At 40.0% G+C, this 22415-nt stretch overlaps 1 protein-coding gene across 13 annotated transcripts in view; it reads right to left on the bottom strand.

Annotated features, from left to right (window-relative positions):
* LOC105468216 (inositol polyphosphate-1-phosphatase) overlaps positions 1-18264 on the bottom strand; it is a 31720-nt gene extending 13456 nt beyond the window's left edge. For 4 of the 13 annotated variants that reach the window (XM_071073081.1, XM_011718286.3, XM_071073088.1 and 1 more), the window contains exon 1: positions 18115-18263. The gene's annotated coding sequence lies outside the window, so the exon portion shown is untranslated. Of the gene's footprint in view, positions 1-1542; positions 2203-9412; positions 9650-14723; positions 15227-18114 lie in introns of those variants that run through there. The other 9 variants (XM_071073084.1, XM_071073082.1, XM_071073080.1 and 6 more) reach the window with 8 other exon arrangements.
* Positions 18265-22415: the final 4151 nt, after the last annotated feature.

The raw sequence follows: 22415 nt of genomic DNA, 5'->3' as shown, positions 1-22415 counted from the left end.
GAGATTGCACCACTGCACTCCAGCCTGGGTGACTGAGCAAGACTCTGTCTCAAAAAAAAAAAAAAAAAAAAAAAAAAAAAAAAAAAAAATTCCCTTAATGGACTCTGGGAGGCTGAGAATTAGTACAACTCTGAAGATGTGGATGCAATGGGAGTAAGATGTAATTTGTAATAGTCTTAAACAATTTTGCTAAAAAATATGTTCTCTCCTTAAGATTATAGGTCAACCACTATGAGAAAATATGTCCAGTCTCAGTAGTAATAAAAATAAAAGGGCACAAAAGCAATGAGATATCCTCTTTCACTATTGCATATGTTTTAAAGTTTACATTCCCTCTTGGAGATGTGGTGAAACAGGTGCTGATGCTCTGCTAATAGGCATGCAAACAAGTTAGGTTTCCAGAGGGCAATCTGACAAAAATGTGTCAAGATCCCTATAGATGTCACTGCCTTTAGTCAGTAACTCCAGTTTTTCCTCAATTTGTGTTAAGGCAATCAGGGTTGAGTTAAAATATTTCTGCACAAGGAGGATTAATATTACAACAATTTGAAAATAATCTTAAATATTGGTAAAACAAAATAATATACAGTCGGTAAAATCATGTTTTTGAAGAATATTTAATAATATGGAAATATGCCAATGCACTAATGTTAAGTGGAAAAACTACCTATGACCATATATAATTTGAGAGTATGTTATCCATTTGTATTTATACACATACACAGAGAGAAAGAGCTTGAAAGGAAGATTAGTAGGTGATGTTTTAATGGTAGTTATGACTGAGTAATGGAATTATGGATGATTTTTTAATTATGCTTTTCTATAATTTTCAAATACAGTAAATATACAATGCTTTTATAATAATAAATTACATTTTTTAAGTGTTTTGGGGCAATTAAGTATGAAGGTCTAAGAATCTCTCAGCTCCTCGAGGCAAATGTCTAAATAAAACGAGACTGTGGTAATAATGCAAAAAGCTTTCAGGTGATAGAAAGGATCTAGTGAAAACTCAAACAAAAGCACCTGCCCGCCTAAATGCCTTTTATTTCAGGAATGAATGCTTTGTAGGAACACTTACTTTAGTTGACTTGAATCTAAACATTAGGAAAAACAGCTGCATTAATAAAGCTGAGGCACGTTGCCTTAGAAATAATTGATGGTATATATGACATATATATGCCACAAATTATAAGTTACATATAATATACAATCACAAATATACATACATATCTCAGTATAATACATGGCCACAAAAGCATACATTCAGTAACCTTAATTTTTATTTCTTAGTAAATGTTCTGTGGTTACAAGGCAGAAGAATCAATGAATCAACAGTATCAATATAGCTTTTTATCAGCAGCATGAAGATCTCAAGGAGTCCAATTTGAAAGCTTTCAAGATACACAATATCCGCAGTGTTTATTTTATTCAAGTGTTAAAATCAACTTTTTTTTTCTTAAAAGAAACTGTATTAACTACACTGTTGAATAACCAAGAAACACTCCTTATAACACCCTGAGAACACTCAGGCAAGCTACTCACCCTGGCTACAAGCTCCAGAAATCACCACCACTCCCTTCTCTCACGCAGAAAGCTTGTCAATTTAACCCTGGTGAGTTTCAGCACAAGTGCAGCAGTAATCTGGAGTTTGCCCTCTTTGGGCCCAACCTTTATTTCCTCAATAATGACCACTCTCACCTGACCTGAGCAGCTGCTGCTTAGCCAGCACAGCAACTTGACCAATGGGAAAGAACTACTGGCTATTCACTGCAGCCCTGTAATGAACAGGTCTACAGATTTTAGGAATTCCTCATAACACAATAATCAGGTTTTTCAGTTCCAAGGTTATCCCAGAGTTCGCTCTTCGTTTTGGCCCTAGGCAACACTGTCATATTTTGTCAAGTTCCAGGTTGAACTGCCCAGTTTCAGATTGAAACCACTTTCTCCAGCTAAGCTAATGAACCCAGCATTTGTTCAGGGCCTTTCTCCAAGGCCCTGGCTCTCCATATATTCTCAACTCAGTTCACACAGGCAGGCCACAAGCCTGAGGTGAGCATTGCACAATTCATCCTCACCTTGAATGGCTCAACTTGAAATAGTTTGTCTATGGAGAAACTGAAGGCTACATCTAATGCAGAATTTCTTCTTCCATTTTATCAATACATTTTATTAAAACTCGTGGAAATTATCTTTCAGATGATTTTTAAAATTTTTTATTTATTTTTTCAACTTTTATTCTAAGTTCAGGGGTACATGTGCAGGTTTGTCATATAGCTAAACCCATGTCATGGGGTTTGTTGTACAGATTATTTCATCACTAATGGGTACTGATAATAATGGGCTTGATACCTGAGTGATGAAGTAGATGATTTTTTTAAAAGTAAGTTTACATACTCATTATTCACCTAAGACCGTTTTATTTCAACATTATACTTTAAATAAAAATTATTATAGACTTATGATTAGTAAGTTATGGCATTTACCATAATTTAATAGCCTTGACTATAGAATTCTTTTTGATTAGTATTTCTCAATGGATGTTCTGAGAATTACCTGTATCAGAATTACCCAAGATGGCCTTCTAAAAAAACAGATTGCTGGACTCTACCCCAGCTTAGTGAATCAGAATCTCTGGAGACAAGACCTAGGAATCCGTATTTTTGTCAGCATCCTGTATAACTCTAAACACTGAGATTTAATAGCTCCAGTTCTCCAGGTTGCTTATTTTTCTTTACCTCTACACTGGCAATTTTGGTGGCAGCTGGCACCTGCTGGCAGGTATCTTGGTGAAACAGTATAGGTACAATGGTTTTGCTATTTGTTATTCTTGTGCAAAGATAGGTTAAAATTGAAATAGCTAACATTTACTAGGTGCTTACTATATGCCAGGCATCCTTCTAGGCACCTTACATGTATTAACTCATTTAATTCTTATATAACCTTAGGAAGTAGGTACTGTTATCGCCATTTTACAGATGAAGAAACTGAGGCACAAGGAGATTGTTTCCTGAAAAATCACAGAGCTAGGAAGTTGTGGGACAAGATTCAAACCTAGGCAAGCTGGCAGAAGCCCACACTGTTGACCAGTATCTAGCCAATGAAATCTTTTCATCAGTTGTTAGCTATTAAAATAAGGGAAAATCGGTAATTGTTGGATAATAATCATAAATACATTAGTATTATAAGGTACATTATATAGCAAAAAAAAAAAATACACACACACACCCCCCAGTTGATATCTGTCACTAGGTTTGATCATTATACGTCACTATTTGACTTCCCTTTTACTCCCAGAAAAACCTTTTCTCCAGCTGATCTTCAGCCTCTGTTAAGGACCCTTCTGGGTAGTAAAAGCTCATCTATTACATTCCACTGACATCTCCCTTAACTGTCATGGCATTGATGGCAGGGGAGATGCCCAATATCTAATTCTTCTGGTGTTAGTTTGTTAAGACTGGGTAGCTTAACAATAAAATCATACTTTCTCACAGTTCTGGGGGCTGGAAGTCCAAGAGCAAGGTGTCAGCAGGAATGGTTTCTCCTGAGGCTTTGCTCCTTGGCTCGCAGATGGCCCCTCTCACTGTGGCCTCACCTGGCCTTTCCACTGTAGGTGTTAATCTCTGGCATGTCTCCCTTTTCTTACAAAGACGCCAGTCAGACTGGATTAGGATCCGCCTGTATGACCTCACATAAACTTTAAAAGTCCTGTCTGCAAGTACAGTCCCATTCTGAGGTACTAGGGGTTAGGGCTTCAACACGTGAATTTTGAAGGAACATAATTTAGCCCCTAACACCTCTCCTGAAAGAGAGGCCTTGGTTACCTTAGCAACCCAATCTATTAGCTGACACAATCTATTCCTTTGTCTTTTGTTTTCTGGCCAAAAGTGAAAATGGGATAGTGTTTTCTTCCCCATTTATGTGGTCAATAAGAAACATCTGTGAGGCAGTTGTTCTCACTAAGAGCTACTCACTTTAACAGCCAAGTAATTAATATTGCAGTGAGCACTGAATCTCTCATAAGCCTTGTCTTGTAACAATCCATTTCAAGTCACATTTCAGCAAAATAGGCTTAAAGAAGTTTCATTACTCCCATCTCAAACCAAATGTTTATATCTATATGTTTAACATAAAATTGTGTCACAATGTCAGACAGAATTAGGGTCTCTTTTGCTTTTGTAGGATTGTCTAGTCCAGTTGGAGAACTACTGAAGGAATTGAAGTATGTCAGAAGGAAAAAAGGTTGTTAAGACTTTTCTTGGAAACCCAAACCTCTCTACAAAGATAAATCTCGAATTTCTAGCCATTATCAGAACATCAGAGGTTTAAAAATCCTATCTGAATAATTTAGACATATTTCAGATGGGATAAACTATATAGCGGAAAACACACAGGCTTTGGAATCAGAAACACCTGGGTTCAAAACCTAACTCTGCCACTAACTAGCTGTGTGGCATCAAGTATTTTCTTACCCTCTCTGAGACGCTCTCTTCATCTTTAATATAAAGATTAATAGTTACTGTGCAGTGATGCTGTCAAGATCAAATAAGATACTTCTGGAAAAATATCACAGAGCACAGAGCTTTACACATGGCAGATAATAAATGATAGCTATGACTATGAAATACAACCTCACAGAAACCACAATCACATGTCTTAACTTGAGAAAGTAAGAGGTTGGCAAGTTTATATGGGTCACTGAAACCTTTTCTTGAAACTTACTACTCCATTAAATCCAAAGCCTGGGAACTACTTGTAATTCTCTGAGTAACCCAAATAAAGTTCCTTTATGTCGGTCAGATCTGATTGCTTCAGTTTCTGGGCATCTGGGTGGAAACTCGGGCTCCTAGAGGCTGAGACTACTCTGGCTTCATGGTAGACAATCTGTGATTGGCTTGGGAGAGCCATTTTTCTGTCAAGGGAGATATTTTGTAAGGATTATGGGGCCCAGAGTGCTCCTTCTCATGTGAAGAGCCTGGTTGTAGCAGAAGCTGGCTGTGCCCTTTTGTTGTCCACAGTGACAGAAGGGTGACGACATAGATAAGGGCCTGCCACAAAACAGAACTGCTCTCTAATCAATAGGCAAGGGAGTCAAAGCACTTCTGTTGACATTTCCCTCTTTGGCAGATAATTCAACACTTTACAGAGTCCACGTTTTTGCCCATTGCATATTGACTCCACCCCACCCCCACGGTTCACATCCTGAATTCTGCCTCTCACTCATCTTCTGAGGAATGGCAATTTGAAGCTATTGTGTGGTGGCCCTGCCTGACAGCTATTGCTGCTAGGGGAAAGGGCCAAGCTTCCATGAAATATCTGGTTGTTTTACAAGAAGGGGTTTCTCATGACCTTTTCCAAGGGGTACAGCTGTCCAGGAGTCTGTGTAGGTGGCCACATGATGGCAGTGGCCAAGGTTCTATACAGATCACACTGCTGTTGTAGGGGAAACATAGACTTCATCCACCTCTCCTTTGCTCTATACTTAAGGGCTGCCTTGGGGAGCAGTTTTAAAGATTGGAGGCTGTGCAGAAGGGACAGGGGAATGGAAGTGGGCCCACACTAAATATGGAGTGGGGCTCACTGTGTTGTGCCACTTGCTAATGGTAGCCTCCCCTGAGACTCCTGTGAGGCCAGAGGGAAACTACTACAAACTAGAAGCCATACTAGAGATTTGCAATACTGCCTTTTAGCTCATTGGAAACTAAATTATTTTCCCAGTGTATAAGCCTTGTTCAACTTTCAGATACTTGACTGTCAAACATTTCTCAGGATCCAATAAATATTACAGTTTGGGACTACCTGTACTTTCTGGGTCTTATATTTCATGTTGATCTGGGTGATGTTGCTGTCATTACCTCATGGGCTCTGATTAAGTTTAGCCTTTTAGTAGCTGATTTTGCACTATTCATTTGCTCTCCTGCTCTGGGAAGATTGTACATTTGCACATGCTGCTCCCTCTGGTTGACTTGCTCTTCTTCCTGCTTTTTCTACCTAATGCTCACTCACCTTCTCAGAATCAGTTCAAGGGCAAGAAGCTTGAATAGGCACTTCATAAAAGAGGATATCCAAATGGCCAATAAACATACAGAAACACAGTCTACCATATTAGTCATCAGGAAGATGCAACTTAAAATCTCAACAGGGTGCCACTATGTATCCAATGGAATAGCTAAAATAAAAAAAACTGAAAATTCAAGTTTCGCTAAGGGTATGGAGCAACAGAAACTCTTATGAACTGCTAGCATGAATGAAATTGGTATAATCATTTTGGAAAACTATTTGTAATTTGTTGACTATAAGTATAATGTATGATCCAGCAATTTAATTTCCCTTGTAGATATTTACCCAACAAAATTCGTGCAGGTATGGATTAAAAGACACGTACCTGTGAGCAGCATTATTTGTAATAATCTAATATTGGTAATAACCCAAAGAACCATCAATAGTAAAATGGAATAAACTGCAGCATATTCATGTAGCGAAATGCTATACAGCAGTGAAAATGAATGAACTGTGACAATAGGCAACATGGACGCATCTCACAAAAACATGCTGTCAAGTGAAAGAAGTCAGGCACAAAAGATATATGGTTGTGCCATTTAATTTATTTAAAGCTCAAAAACAGGCAAAATGAACCTATAGTGTTGGAAGTCACAATGGTGGTGATCTTGGAGAAGAAGGCAGGGTTACTGATGGCGGCACTGGTAATGTTCTGGATATGAGTGATGGTTACATGGGTGGGTTGACTTTGTGTTAATTCATTAGGCTATCTGCTGAGATTCCTAATGTCTATGTGTATATTTCTAATTCAATAAAAAGGTTTGTTTTTTAAAAATGCATGTGTAAAAGGAGGAGAATCATTTCAACTGTTGGCTCCTTCAGGAGACATTTCTGACTCCTCTTCCATCTTAGGCACCTAGGCCATGGGGGAATGGAGATGGGCCAAATCTATATCCCAGCTTTCCAACACTCAATTCATTGGTTTACTTGTCTATGCTCTGTTTGACAAGAGATTTAAATGCATGTGGTGTCTTGGGACTCGTAGTGCGTAACTCAGAGGTGTTCAATAAATGTTGGCTGATGAATTTTCCCTTAACCTTGTAAATACAGAATTCATCCTTGTCACACTGTTTATTGTCCTTGTATTTTATCAGCATTAGGCACACAGGCCCATATTTGTATAAAAGTCTACATATATTCCATATTCATTTACAAGAACAAACCAAGGCTGTATTTGAGTAACTAACAACTGAACCACATTTTTGGAGCACCAAATCAGAATCTAAAATTACGCCCTTTCACCTAGAGGTGACCTATCTTTAACAAGATTAATTTAATTAAATCACTCAAAATAGTAAGTTTAATTTGCTTTTGTAAGAAAAGATATTAAACATGGAATATGTGAATCTTTTATTTAACCCTAACATTTCTCTCTTTCCTCCCTAACCTTCAAACTTCAATTCCACCTCAAATGATGATGACATACACATCACTCTAAGCTGGTCCGTCTACGCTTGCTCTATTGTGAGGCTACCAATGGACCACAGTAGCCTACATTTTTGCTCACTGAAGCTGCTTAAAGCAATAGGCTACAAAGATGTCCCTTGTTCTCAAATGTTGTTCCGATAGCTCGTATATGGAAGCCTGTGCTAAAGCCGTGTTTCCCAAATCAGTTAAGATTAAGAATTAATTAAGACACATTAAAAATAGAGACTTTTAGAAAGGGGAATGTCAGCTGATTCTTATCAATTTAAGGAAAGAGCAGGTGCAACAGTCAGCTCTACCCTCACTGGTTACTTAAGAACAGAACAGGGAGCCTTGTTCCACTAAGAGTCAACTTATATTGCCTTTTGGTAAAGTAAATTAAATGCTCGGAAAAAAATAGTTGATCTACATAATAAGTATTCTATAGTAACATACCAGTTGTATAAAGGATGAATTTCGGATACTTCTCAGAACTCATCTGAAAATTGTGAAAAAATATTCCATTTAGAAATACTTTAAAATTTGTCCGGGCATGGTGGCTCATGGCTGTAATCCCAGCACTTTGGGAGGCTGAGGCGGGTGGATCACCTGAGGTCAGGAGTTCAAGGCCAGCCTGGCCAACATGTCAAAATCCCATCTCTGCTAAAAATAGAAAAACTAGCCAGGCATGGTGGTGCATGCCTATAATCCCAACTACTCAGGAGGCTGAGGCAGGAGAATCGTGTGAGCCTGGGAGGCGGAGGTTGCAGTGAACCAAGATCACACCACTGCACTCCTGCGTGACAAAGTGAACTCTGTCTCAAAAAAAAAAAAGTTTGATAGTGACCTTATTTTTTAGACTCCCTTTTCCATAGTTGGAAGTATTTTCACCAAGGAGAAATTTTGTTCAGTTAGATATTTTTTCTATCTGCTGTATTCCAACTACAGTATATGCTTAAGTTTTTGTATGCTAAGAGATGTTTCTAGAACCCTGGTGTCACAAATGAAACCTGAAATCAGATAGTATATAAATAGAAGCAGATTCAGTGTAACTATCCTAACTATCAGAAAGAATAATTTTTTTTTTTTTTTTTTTTTTGAGATGGGGTCTTGCTCTGTCCCCAGGCTGGAGTGCTGTGGTGCAATCTTGGCTCATTGCAAGCTCTGGTTCCTGGGTTCACACCATTCTCCTGCCTCAGCTTCCCAAGAAGCTGGGACTACAGGCACCCACCACCACGCCCAGCTAATTTTTTGTATTTTTTAGTAGAGATGGGGTTTCACCCTGTTAGCCAGGATGGTCTCAATCTCCTGACCTCGTGATCCACCTGCCTCGGCCTCCCAAAGTGCTGGGATTACAGGCGTGAGCCACCGTGCCTGGCCTGAAAGAATAAATTTTTTAAAAATACAAATTTGATGCATAATTCAAGGCAGAAAAAAAGACCAGATGTATGGTTTGTAGCAAGAATATTTTCCAATGGAATATTATTTATAGTTTTGATCATTGCTAATCAGAATCTAGAATCTTATTAATTTATTTTTATTTTTCAGACAGGGTTTCACTTCCATCACCCAGGCTAGAGTGCAATGGTATAATCTCGGCTCACTGCAACCTCTGCCTCCCAGGCTCAAGTGATTCTCCTACCTCAACCTCCCAAGTAGCTGGGACTGCAGGTGCATGACATCACACCTGGCTAATTTTTGTATTTTTAGTAGAGATGGGTTTCGCCATGTTGGCAAGGCTGGTCTCGAACTCCTGACCTCAGGTGATCTGCCCACCTCGGCCTCCCAAGGTGCTGGGATTATAGGCGTGAACCACCACAGCTAGCCTTAATCTTCAATCTATTTTGAATGTAACATTTTTCATTAATTACGGAAGATTCCCAATTCAATTTATCTTTCCTTTAGAACTCATGCCATACTAATTGGAGGCACCAGCTCCTTTAACACTTACTATTTATTGTCTGGATGGGCCTGGATGGGCCTGGATGGGCCTGCAGGGTATGCGGTAGAAAGAGCCTTGCTTAGGACACAGGAGAGCTGGTTCTTAGGGTCTGTTTTGCCAATCAGGTATGTAAACTCGGCCACATGATATAAGCTCTGAAGGACTTGTTTTCCCCATTTTGTAAACATAAAAAAGGAAAAGAAAAGCAGGGGCAGAGAGGTTGGATTGGATGATTTCTATGGTCTGTTCCTGTTCAAAACTTCTCTGTTTTTTATATCTACTTTCCATATAAACGAGATTGGGAAATATTATTCAGCCATAAAAAGAAAGGAAATTCTGATACATGCTACAACATGGATGAACCTTGAAGACATTATGGTACGTGAATAAGCCAGACTGAAAAGGACAAATAGTCTATGATTCCACTTATATGAAGTACTCAGAATGTCAAATTCGTAGAGCCAGAAAGTAGGATGGTGGTTACCAGGGCTGGGAAGAGAGAGTAGTCATTGTTTAATGGGTGTAGAGTTTTTGTTTGGGATGATGAAAAAGTTCTGGATGTGAACACTGCTGATAGTTGCATAACAATGTGAATGTACTTAATGCCACTGAGTTGTAATTTGAAAATGGTTAAAATGGTAAATTTGATATTAGATATCTTTTACCACAATTTTTTTTAAAGAAAAATTATAGGTTCAAAGAAATGCACATTTCAAAAGCTTTTAATGTTTATCATCTACATAATAAAGGCATAATAAATATTCGTTGACTTATATTTTTAAAAAACAAGTTGGGGTAGTGGTAGGAAAATTAGGTTTAAAGAAGGGCACTAGGCTATTTGTCTTTGATTTCATACAGCAACCACACCGGCGTTTTGTTTTGTTTTGTTTTTGAGATGGAGTCTCACTCTGTTGCCCAGGCTGGAGTGCAGTGGCATGATCTTGACTCACTGCAACCTGCGCCTCCCAGGTTCAGCGATTCTCCTGCCTTAGCCCCCCTGCTAGCTGGGATTACAGGCACGCACTACCATGCCTGGCTAATTTTTGTATTTTTAGTAGAGACCAGGTGTCACCATATTGGCCAGGCTGGTCTCGAACTCCTGACCTCAGGTGATCCACCCGCCTTGGCCTCCCAAAGTGCTGGGATTACAGGCATGAGCCACTGCGCCCGGCCTCCATCCTCATTTTAAAAGTTGCTGATAATGAAAAATGATGGCATCAACTTATTATGCTTTCCTTAAGCAATATTAAAAGAACAATTTTCTTTGGTCACTTGAATTTAACCCCTTTGATATGAATTATCACTTTCATTTGCATTGAGCAAAGCCTACCATTGTCACTTTAGAGGAAAAGGGCAAGTTTAAACATCTATTGGTAAAGTTGGCAAATACTTAAATTAATTTAAACATGGATAATTAATTTAGTATATTTTAAATATTTAGTTGGTTAAAAATAAAAACAAATGAGCAAATAACACACACCCTCCATCCCCCCAATAAAAAGGAGAAAAAAAAAAAGGAATGTAAAGAGGAAGAAAGAAAAGGAAAATAAATTCTGACATTTTTCCATTGTGGTAACTCATCTTGTCAAATTATTTTATAGGTATTTAATATTCCATTTCGTTAATTTTTTATATATAATTGACCAAGTTTCATGGCCAAGTAAATTTTTTTTTTCTTTTTTGAATGGGGTTGGGAGTCATTTTTTTAAAAGCTACAAATAAGGAGCCAGGTGTGGTGGCTCACACCTGTAATCCCAGCACTTTGGGAGGCCAAGGCGGGTGGATCAAGAGGTCAGGAGATCGAGACCATCCTGGCTAACACAGAGAAACCCCATCTCTACTAAAAATACAAAAAATTAGCCTGGCGTGGTAGCGGGCATCTGTAGTCCCAGCTACTTGGGAGCCTGAGGCAGGAGAATCGCTTGAACCCAGGAGGCAGAGGTTGCAGTGAGCCGAGATCGAACCACTGCACTCTAGCCTGGGCGACAGAGTGAGGCTCCATCTAAAAAAAAAAAAAAGAAAAAAAAAAAAAAAGAAAGCTACAAATAAGGTATTCAAATTTGCATGCCTGCCTTACCTATATTTAATCAGGTACATGGAAAAGGTAACAAATCTCTAATATGAAAAAAATTAGGCTGGGTGTAGCAGCTCACACCTGTAATCCCAGCACTTTGGGAGGCTGAGGCAAAAGGATGTCATGAGCCCCCAGGAGTTTGAGACCAGCCTGGGCAACATAGTGGGACTCCATTTTTACAAAATTTTAAAAATTAGCTGGGATGGTGGCACGTGCCTGTAGTCCCAGATACTCGGGAGCCTGGAGTGGGAGGACTGCTTGAGCCTGAGAGGTAAAGGCTGCATGAGCCATGATCACACCACTGTACTCCAGCCTGGATGACAGAGTGTGACCTTTTCTCAAGAAAAAAAGAAGAAAAAGAAAGAGAAATTATTAGGTACAATATTTTGCTGTGGATACTAGTTACAGTAATCTGCATTAGTCATCCATTAATAAAATGCTCTTATCACATTCCAGAACTTGAATTAATATTACATACCACATAAAAAAGACAAAAATATGTTTGCTAAATCTGATCAGCAGAAAGTTGACCAGAAAAAAATATAAAAGTTTCAGATTTCCTAAATAAGTGGCATCATCATATTAATAAAATCATAGTTTCCATATTTGAACATTTCATGTACAGGAGTCTTAATAAGTTATATCAACTCTTCATTCCAACAATAGTCATTTCCCACCTGCATTTCCCAAACTCACCTTTTTTTGTTGTGGTTGACTACTTTAAAATTTTATCATTTTTGTCTATTTGAAATATCTCCTTTCTCTTAGAAATTCTAATCCAGGAAGTCTGAAGTTGCAATCTGGGAATCTTTTAAACCACTTTTATACTCTACCCACTCCCCCACTTGCCTACTACCCTGAGGAATTTTACAATCAGACAAGTTTGAGAAACAGTACGCAAAATCAATCACAGGAGATGGGAAACAGAACTTTTATTTTTTAAATTTTAACTTAATTTTTATTTTTTGAGATGAAGTCTCACTTTGTCGCCCAGGCTGGAGTGCAGTGGCATGATCTGGGCTCACCACAACCTCTGATTCCTGTGTTCCAGGGATCCTCCTGCCTCAGCCTCTTGAGTAGCTGGGACTACAGGTGCTTGCTACCACACCTGGCTAATTTTTGTATTTTTACTACAGACAGGGGCTTCACCATGTCAGCCTGGCTGGTCTCGAACTCCTAACCTCAAGTGATCCACCCACCTTGGCCTCCCAAAGTGCAGGGATAACAGGCGTGAGCCACCATGCCAGCCAGAGCCTTTATGTCTAAGCTCTCAGCCAAACAAACACATTAACATAGTTTTATTAACTTCATTACAAGATTCAAAGTATCTTAACAAGAACATTCATAAGGACTCACATCTGGAAAAAGTGCTTATATATACCATCCTCACCTTTAAAAAATGAAGATGACATTTGTTTTCATTGATCACTTTATATAACATAATTATCTTTTAAGCAATTTCTGTATAACATGAAATAGAATGAGACATTTTCTAATTGTTATTAGAGACAGAATTAAAAAGTAAAATAAATATATAATAACCTTTATAACTTTTGTCTCACAGGCCTTCTAAGTCAAACAAGAAATTATCTTTTCATTTTTTTCAGGACTATAACAAGTAAAGCTATAATTTAAATCTATAATAAAGTATATCATTTTAAAGGGCATTAGTGAAAGCTGCAATTTCCAGGCAAGTGGTGGTTTATTTCAAAAGCTTGAAAAGTGGTAGCTTATTCTACGCAAAAAGTACAGTGTAACTCTATGTATTTGACATAATTCTCTTCATGACTAAGAGCTAACTTCAAAAGTAGTATAAAAATCCACAAAAACTTAAAAATAAAGTAGGCTCTACATAAGAATGGAAACAAATGTCTGTATTGAAAAAACGAATTATTCCATTGCCTTTATGTTTTCACTTATGTTCTCTATTTTAAAAGGTAAGAATGAGCCGGGCGCGGTGGTTCACGCCTGTAATCCCAGCACTTTGGAAGGCCAAGGCGGGCGGATTACGAGATCAGGAAATCGAGACCATCCTGGCTAACGCGGTGAAACCCCATCTTTAATAAAAATACAAAAAAAAAAAAAAAAAAAAATCAGCCGGGCGTGGTGGTAGACGCCTGTAGTCCCAGCTACTCAGAGGCTGAGGCAGGAGAATGGCGTGAACCTGGGAGGCAGAGCTTGCAGTGAGCCAAGATCGCGCCACTGCACTCCAGCCTGGGCGACAGAGCGAGACTCCGTCTCAAAAAAAAAAAAAAAAACAAAAAAACAAAAAAAAAAAAAAAAAAAAACGGTAAGAATGAGATCACTTAGCTAATACACCAGTCAAGAGTAGTTCAGTGGATTACTTTCATCCTTATACTATTATCAAGTTGAGCAGGGCTGATCCTTATCAACTTTTCTGGCTTCAAAGCTAGGAATCAGAGTAAAAGGGCTAAAAAATCTTTTACTCAACAGATGGGATCCACTTAAGTGGTCTGTCCATACTTTGAACCCACTGTTCTTTTGAAGTGAACACCATCATACAGTGGGCAAACTTCTGCTTATTCAACACTTTAAAAATAGCTTTAAAACGAGAAATCTCCAAAAAACACGCCGTGGTTTCTTATAAGTGTTTTTCATAGATGCACTAAAGTAAGCGTTTCCTTTCACACTCTGCGCCTAACCGTCTACATGATAGGGCCAAACCCAGGTTAAATATTTTTTTCCAGCTACCACTCTGGACACACCAACTAATTATGCACGCCTCACAAAACCACCTTTCAAAATGCAGAGAGAATTAACAGCAAGGACGTAAAGATTTTTCTAAATATAGTCCCATCATGTTTATTTTACACTCATCAAGTAGGTCACTGGAGGTAGCCGGCAGCTCGGGACACTCAGAAGCATCTCTCAAAGCCAAGGGTGAGACCAAGAGGCCACTGACAGCTGCGCCATCTACCTGTTGCAGCTGGGCCACTGCTCTGGACAACTGTCAGATCAGCTTCTTCGTCCTACAAATGCTAATGATTAGATTTTTTTAAATCGTTGTTTGCCACCCTTTCTTCCCGCCCCCCATCCCCTTCGGGCCGCTCCGGCAGGGCCAAGGGCGCCGCGGGACTCACGAGCTCCTCTCTGCGCTGGCTGCAGCGGCGATGCCGGGCATGCCTGGCCCGGCCGGGCCGGGTCCAGGGCGGCCTCGCTGCCGGGGCAGGGACCTCGCAGGCCGGCGCGCAGAGGCGAGGAGCCCTCCCGGCGCCATCGACTCACCTACCAGCGGAGAGGCGACGGCGCGCGCCGCTCACCAGCCCGGGGCCCAGATCCGAGAAGGAGGGGCAGCGGCGCGGGGACCCGGTGGCGGGTGGCGTAAGGAGGAAAACGTATTACCTAAGCAGGGGATGCGGACAGAGCAGGAGGCAGCAGCCTTTCCCTCGAGAAACGGAAGCGGCGGGGGAGGAGAGCAGGAGGAGTGAGAGGAGGAGGCGCGGCCCGGGCGCGAGGTTAGGCTAGGGGTGCTGGGCTTGCGGCCGCACGCGGGGCCAGAGGACGAGGGCTGGAGAGGACGGCGGAGGTCACGCGAGCGAAGGCGAAGCCCGGGCGACGCGCTGTCCCGCTCGGCTCGGCACCGGATCCGAGCTCTGCCTGAGCCAGGCCTCCGCCTCCGGCTTTCCCGCGGCACCGCAGCGTGGAAACGCGCGCTGCCGCCTCGGGGCTCCCCGGACGCGCGGGCCCCCCACGCCTGCCCGAGCCGGGCGTCCGCGACGTCACAAGTGAAGCGCGATGATTCAGAGGGAGGGCCAAGAAGGGAAGGGCTCTGGGGTCCGCTCGGCCACGGCTGCTGTTTCCTTGTCGCCGCCCACGAATTCACTTTTAAATCTTCCTCCTCCATTCATCTGTACTCTCATAGGGGACTGCGGGTTTGACAGATGGGTTGGCAGCTGTGAAGATGGACTTCCTGCCAGTGGTATCCGGGTCCCACTGTTCTAATGGAAATGCCAGGTGTACTGGATGTTCCTCAAGCCACAGCAGTGTCTCTGGGCCTTACCGCTTAAGAAGTGGGCCTCGGGTCACCCGGACAGGAAGCGCATCAAGGGTGGGGAACTCATCTCTCTCCAGCCTTTGATGCTGTGATACTCAGTGTGCCTTAAGGATGGTTTGGGTTTTGAACCGTAGAGGGAGGTAGGAATGGGTGTTGGTGGGCGGGGTGGGGGTGGGGGAATAGAAACCTTAAAAAGGCAACACAAAGCTTTTAAGTAGAAGAGGCCAAGCAGTCTCGCCCAGAAGCTGATGTTTGTGAATGCACTGGGCCTTCTAAAGCGGCGCTTCGCACACCTTTTCACTTCTTGGCACAGGTAGGAAAGGATGATATTACAAGGCTCAAAATGGGGGTAAACAGAAGAGGCTGCTCCTGCAGAAGGCGAATGGGCCCTTGCACCTGGAGGACTGAGAAGACCCGTGCTGTGTCTGCATCCCTGTCATTCGTTTCATGGCATCCAGTTGGGAAGCTCTGCTTAAAGCTCTATCTGGCACGTTTTCTTAGCTAAATTTTTCCACACTAGCTGAGATTGCCTCACTGAGTTGTCAACACTTGGTCCTCTTCAGCAGTGAGGAACCACCAAGACACGAGGCTGGGGCAGTACTCAACTTGGCAAATTCCAGGAAACGGTGCTTAAAACGTTTGGCTTCTTGAATGGAACTCATGGTACTGCTCCCAGCCTGCTCCTGGGGTCTCCAACTTGACACAGTTTCTCCCCGCATCCTCCCACCCTTCTCTGGCTTTCACTCCCTAGCAAGTGGGCTGCTTCTACTTTCTTTCTCACATTCATTTCTTAGGTCTATTCTCAGAGCTGGTTAGGGTTACTGTTTAATTAGCCTCATAATCATATCTATGATGGCAAAATCAAGAAACAATTTAAACATGATTCTTAAAAGTAAGGAGATAAATACCAGAGACATAGACGGTGAAAGAATTTGCCTCTAGGAAGCAGGAATTTAAATTTGGGGAAGGCAGGGTGGAGCAAGGGATATGAATCTAGTACATTTTCTTTTTCTTTTTCTTTTTTTTTTTTTTTTTTTGAGGTAGAGTGTCTGTTGCCCAGGCTGGAGTGCAGTGGCATGATCTTGGCTCACTGCAACCTCTGCCTCCTTGGTTCAAGCGATTCTCCCACCTCAGCCTCCCTACCAGGCGCCTGCCATGCCCAGCTAATTTTGTATTTTTAGTAGAGATGAGGTTTCACCATGTTGGCCAGGCTGGTCTCGAACTCCTGACCTCGGGGGATCCGCCCACCTCAGTCTTCCAAAGTGCTAGCCTTACAGGCATGAGCCACTGCACCTGGCGGAATCTAGTCCATTTTCCACTTTGCTACCACACATCTGGAGGGTTTCTTGCTTGCTTAAAAGCTTTCATTGGCTCCCAATCTCTGATAGTATCAAGAGCAAGTTCCTAAGCAACTCATTCAAGGTCAATCACTCCTCAATATTACACCTCATTTTACTACACCACATCTAGTTTCCTGAATATGCAAACAGATTTCATACATTTGCACCTTTATACATGTTATTGCTTTTGCCTGGGAGAACATTCTCTTGCTGCTATAATAATAGCTAATGACACTGTGCTAAGTGCTTTCTGCGATTTATAACTGTTGATTCTTACATCAACCCTATGGTAAATGTTACTGTTATCTCCATTTTATAAACAAGAAAACTAAGACTTAAAGAGTTTAAGAGATTTGCACAAATATATAGTATGTGGTGAGGCTAAATTTGAACCCAGCAATCTGACTCCAAGACTAATGTAATGTTACCTATTCATCCTTCTAAAACGTTTCCCAGACACTAAATTTGAACAGGATTAAAAGATTTAAATGTTTTTAAGTCTTAAAAGGGCAAGGAGAAAATACATGTGAATTGCTTTTAATCTCAAACTAAGCTTGAAACAAAGGCTGAAATTACAAAGGAAAAGTTGAAGATTTGTTTACAAAGGAAAACTGACTGTTGAACTTTTAACTTCTTTTATCTAAAAAACAAAAACAAAAAAAACTCCATAGAATAAAATTTTAAAACAAGTAAAAATTATAAAAAATCTGCAATATACATGAAAGATAAGCGTAACATTCTTATTAAAGAGGACTTAGAAAGAAAAAGTATCCTCTTAAAAATGAGCAAAATGCAAATTCGTTATCAGAAGAGAAAATGTAAATGGCCAAACATTTTTAAGAGAAGTGAAAACTGAAAACGATAACGCACCATCAAATTGAGAATAAAATAATACTCAGAGTTAGTAATTTTGGCCAGTGACCCTTGGGGTAGGACGTGTAGCAACTGAAAAAAACTCAGGCATTACTGAGAAGGGTATAAATTGGCTCAACAATTCTGGAGAGCAATTTGACAGAATGTAGTGAAAGCCTCAAAAATGTTCACACACTTTGACTCAAAAATTACATTCCTGGAAATTTATAATGCAAACATTTTCTATAAAAGGTCGGATGGCAAATACTTTGTGCTTTGAAGGCCACATCTGTCTCTGTTGCTTTTCTTCTGTGTGTATGTTTAAAAACTGCCCTCCCTCCCCCAGACCCTTGTTAGGCCGTTCTTGCATTCCTATAAAGAAATACCTGAGGCTGGTTAATTTTAATGAAAAGAGGTTTAACTGGCTCACGGTTCTGCAGGCTGTACAGGAAGCATAATGGCATCTGCTTCTGGGGAGGCCTCAGGAAGCTTCCAATCATGCTGGAAGGTGATGGGGAGCAGGTGTCTCACATGGTGGGAGCAGGAGCAAGAAGGAGTTGGAGGGAGGGGGGAGGAGCCACATAAACAATGAGATCCCTGTGAGCTCAGAGTGAGAGCACACTTATCACCAAGGAGATGGCCCAAGCCATTCATGAGTGATCCGCCCCTATGATCCAAACACCTCCCACCAGGCTCCACCTCCAAAACTGGGGAGTCTATCTCAACATGAAATTTGAATGGGACATCCAAACTATATCACCCCCAAAATGTAAAATCTCATCACAGTACATTTGGTAATGGCCAAAAGAGAAACCAAACTAAATGTCTGAGAATAAAAATTAGTTACAACTAGATACACGGTGGCAAGTTTTTAAAAAGTGTTAAAATTTTAAAATGTTGGAGAGTGGTATCTATTGCATAAAATAGTATTTATGATTTATTAAGTGGAAAATACAGTTTACAGAATAATATGGTGTGATCCCCAAAACAACATAATCATGTGTATATAAGTGCATAGAAAAAAATCTGGAAAGATACAAACAGATATTTATAGTGCTCTAGGGCAGGGGATGGAATTGTAGATATTTGTTTTTTGTTTTATGTATGTGTTTCCCATAATGAAATGTATTGTTTATATAATTAGCAAAAATATAAGAAACTTTGCTTGGGGGACAACAAAGCACCTCATTTGTTAATTTGGGAAAATCTTTTATTACAATCTGTGTAAGTAGTTGGTTGCTCTCTCTTCTGTACTCCCCGATTACATAATGGTCTTCTGAGCACTTTTATTTAATTGCAGAATGGTTAATATCATTATTTAGTTAAGGTTTCCTCTATTATCGAACATCTGAGTTCCCAGTACAGTAGTTTCCCCTTATCTGTGGTTTTGCTTCCAAAGTTTCAGTTAGGATCGACCAAGATCTGAAAATGTTAAATGAAAAATTCCAGAAAGTAATAAAGTACTTCTTTTAAGTGAAAAGGCGAAAGTTTTTGAATTAGTAAGAAAAGAAAAAAATCCTTATGCTGAGGTCACTAAGATCTATGATAAGAATGAATCTTCTACCTGTGAAATTGTAAAGGAAAAAGAAATTCATGTTAGTTTTGCTGTTGTACCTCAAACTGCAAAAGTTATGGCCACAGTGTATAACTTTTATTAAAATATATTTGTATAACTGTTCTATCTTATTTCACTTTTCTGTTTTATTTTTAGAGACAGGGCTTCATTCTGTCACCCAGGCTGGAGTGCAGTGGTGCAATCATAGCTCACCACACCTCAAACTCTTTGGCTCAAGTGATCTTCCTGCCTCAGCCTCCCAAGTAGCTGGGACTGCAGGTGTGAATCACCATGCCCAGCTAATTTTTTAATTTTTTGTACAGATGGAGTCTTACTCTGTTGCCCAAGAACTCCTGGCCTCAAGTAATCTTCCCGCTTCGGTTTTCCAAAGAGCTGGGATTACAGGCATGAGCCACTGTGCCTGGCTATTCTATTTTATTAGCAGTAATTGTTGTTAATCTCTCATTGTGCCTTATTTATATTAATAACTTAAACTTTATCATAGATAGGTATGTATAGGGAAAAAACATCGTATACATAGGGTTCAGTACTATCGGCAGTTTCAGATATCCATGAGGGGTCTTGGAACGTATCCCCCAGAGATGAGGGGGCACTTGTATTTCACTGTTATAAGTATGCTGGTTATTCTCCACTTGTTGTCTTCTAGTGCCATCTTCAGCTCTTCTCTGCTAGACTCTGTGCCTCAGAAGGTGGAATTTTTCATAAACGATTCCAGCTGGGGTCTCATGCCAGTTGGTTTTGACCAATGTGTAACACCATCAGTAGCTTGGAGGATGGAAAAGGAAAAAAGGTTAGGATATGTCTCACCACCTCTTTTCCTGCTTCTGGCTGGGTTCTGGTGGTGGCTTTGTCCCTCGAAGGCTCCTCCTGCAAGGCAGCCCTGCTCCACTGTGCCAGCCTTCACTGGGCTCTACTAACATGATTCCCTTCCCTTATTTCTTCAGGCCTAGCTGTGCTAACTCCTGGGTACCTCCATGTTTCTTGTTGTTTCCTTTCATCTAACCCTGACCCTAACTTCTATAAATAGTTCCCTCAGTAAAATCTCTTCAGCTGAAACATCTGAGTGGAAATTGTTCCTGTTATGACAGACTAAATATATCAAAGGACACAGTTGATCGTCATGGAACACAAATCTTTTATCCTTATTGCAACAGGCCCTGGATATTTTCAGATTTTATATCCGAGCTTTTGACTATTTGCAAGGTAATTATAGAGTGATTTACACATTTCCTGAAACAGGGATTTAAATTAATGCTGTGAGGCCAGTGTTTGGGATTATAACACTCTGACTACTCTCCACTTCTCCGGTAGTTTTTGAGAAGTAACGCTCCATTGCATTTTATTGAAGAAATTCTATATACCGTACAGTGGTGTCCACATTTTGATGTTTTCAGTGGAATCTTTAAGAAAAAAGTTCTTACATGTAATCTAACATAAAAATTAGATAAATGCCAAATTGCTCTGGTTGAGGCAGCATTGGAGAAACCTTCTTCCTATCTTTGAAGCCGACTTTGGGATGCCTCTGCAGAACCCCAGGGCTCCTTGGAACACAGTGTGAAAACAGACATTTGGAAAATCCAAGAGTCTGGAAGATATACCCTTCCTAAAGATCAAGTGTCTGTTATATCTCTTTAGGTTAGATTCCTAGAATTTCAGTTGACAATATGATTTTACCTATTCAAGAGACTCTTCACTGTGAAGGATGTGGCCCATCTTATTACTGCATCTGTCACCACATACACAATGCCAAAAAAACCTCTCCTGACTTCTCAACATACCTTCAATTGCATTTTCATTACTGAAAGAATGTTTTCCCATGTCTCTTGGCCATTAATATTTCCCCTTCTCCTCCACCACCTTCTACATTTTTTTAGTCATATTTTCATGTTTGACCATTTCTCAATTCATCAATACATAATAATTCCTTGTATTATGTTCTGATCATTATGCTAACAGTCTAAATAATGAACAATACATTATGTCTGTGCTTTCATGATGTCCACAGAGTAGCAATATTGTAGTCTTACTATTTACCTTGTTTAATCCAATTAACAATTGAATTAATCATTTGTCACAACCTTTATTCACATTTGTTGCAAATACTTTTTCTTAGTTTGCCTTCTAATTTTACATGTTTTTATTATTTACAAAATTTAAAAAGTTTTTATTTAGTCAAATCTCTGGATTTTTTTTATTGTTTATATGCCTGAGTTTCTTTTAAACCAAAGATCAAATCAATATTCATCTATATTTCCTCAAATTTTTTTTACTATTTACTATTTACGGTTTATTGAGCAAACATTTTTTCCCACAATTCTGTGATGATTGATGTATCATAAATTAACTTCTTTTATGTGCTAGGCCATATTTCTGGATCCTCTATTTAGTTTCATTCATCCTTCTTTGGATTACTGTGTCCATGGCATAGCATTTTAATAACAGTAGGGTAATTTCCTGCTCAAATTCACTTTTTCAAAATATTTTTAGTATTTATACCTTGAGGTGAAATGTATTTACTCTTTTCAAGTGACTTGTGTGTGTTTATAAAAGTAATGCATTGCACTATTCACAATAGCAAAGGCATGGAACCAACCCAAGTGTTCATCAATGATAGACTGGATACAGAAAATGTGGTACATATGCATTATGGAATACTATGCAGCCGTAAAAAGGAATGAGATCATGTCCTTTGCAAGGACATGGATGAAGCTGGAGGCCATCATCCTCAGAAAACTAACACAGGAACAGAAAACCAAACACCTTATATTCTCACTCATAAGTGGGAGTTGAACAATGAGAACATATGGACACAGGGAGGGAAACAACATACATCAGGACCTGTCGGCGGGGGGGGGTTGAGAGGAGGGAGAGTATCAGGACAAATAGTTAATGCATGTGGGGCTTAAAACCCAGGTGACAGGTTGATAGGTGCAGCAAACTACCATGGCACACATATACCTATTTAGCAAACCTGCGCGTTCTGCACATATATCCTAGAACTTGAAGTAAAAGTAAATAAATAAATAAATGAGTAATGCATTATGAATAAAAATTTGTGGAAACTGAAAAATGTGAAAAAGTATAAAGAAGGAAATAAAACCTACTCTGTCTACTATAATTGTAACATTTTGGGGTATAACTTTCCAGTCTTCTGT

Source organism: Macaca nemestrina, chromosome 11, assembly GCF_043159975.1.
Source record: "Macaca nemestrina isolate mMacNem1 chromosome 11, mMacNem.hap1, whole genome shotgun sequence".
Classification (NCBI taxonomy): Eukaryota; Metazoa; Chordata; class Mammalia; order Primates; family Cercopithecidae; genus Macaca; species Macaca nemestrina.
This window is presented reverse-complemented; position numbering and strand designations above follow the sequence as displayed.